This window comes from Bison bison, unplaced genomic scaffold, assembly GCF_000754665.1.
Source record: "Bison bison bison isolate TAMUID 2011002044 unplaced genomic scaffold, Bison_UMD1.0 scf7180017864085, whole genome shotgun sequence".
Lineage (NCBI taxonomy): Eukaryota > Metazoa > Chordata > Mammalia > Artiodactyla > Bovidae > Bison > Bison bison.
The window spans coordinates 4,871-5,752 of record NW_011494657.1 but is presented as its reverse complement, the minus strand read 5'-3'; positions in this window follow the sequence as shown (position 1 = coordinate 5,752).

Below are 882 nucleotides of genomic sequence, written 5' to 3'. Positions count from 1 at the left end.
CAGGAGGAGAAGGGGACGCCAGAGGATGAGATGGCTGGATGGCATCACTGACTCGATGGACTTGAGTCTGAGTGAACTCCGGGAGTTTGTGATGGACAGGGAGGCCTGGCATGCTGCGATTCATGGGGTCGCAAAGAGTCGGACACGACTGAGTGACTGAACTGAACTGAACCAAAGAATGTCCTAAAGCTGGAAGTGAGAAAATGCATGTTTAGGGCTTGAGTCAGATAAGAGGGTTCCATGGAAGCACAGAATCTGTCCTCTCCCGCCTGGAAACACAGGTACATAGAGATAGCACAGCTGCCTGCCTGGCCATGAGAGAAGTGTGGAAAAAACTATTAGGACTGGGTGGGAGGAACTGAGAAAAGGAGAAAGGAAGTCAAAACCGTGTCTTCCCACCACCATGGTCCATTCAGTACGCAATGCCAAGTGCATCGTGGAGGTGGTGAGTGGAGCCTCCTTCACAGGCAGCCCTGGGGTCACCAAGATCACCAGCCCCCAGTCTCTCACCCCACCCACCACCAGTCACAGCTGGCAATGTCTCCCTCAGAGATGATCCCAGGGACTGTCGCCAGGATGACCCATGACTGCTCTGACCTTCCTCCCCTTTGTCCAGGGAAGGCCCTGGATGAGCCAGGGACTCACAGCTGCAGATAGATTCCTTAGGAGTGTTATTAACGACAGCCTCCTGGGAGTCACCTCCCAGAGCTCTGCTCTCAGAAGGTGAGACCCAGAGATTCTGAGGTGCGACCAGGAGGAAGCTTCCAGAGGGAGCAGACGGTTCTGTGGGCTCAGCAGGACTGGAGCTCAAGTGCTGGTCCCACTCTCGGAGTCCTGGCCGTGGGCCTTGGTTCTGCCTGAAGACTGAGAGAGGGAGTCACG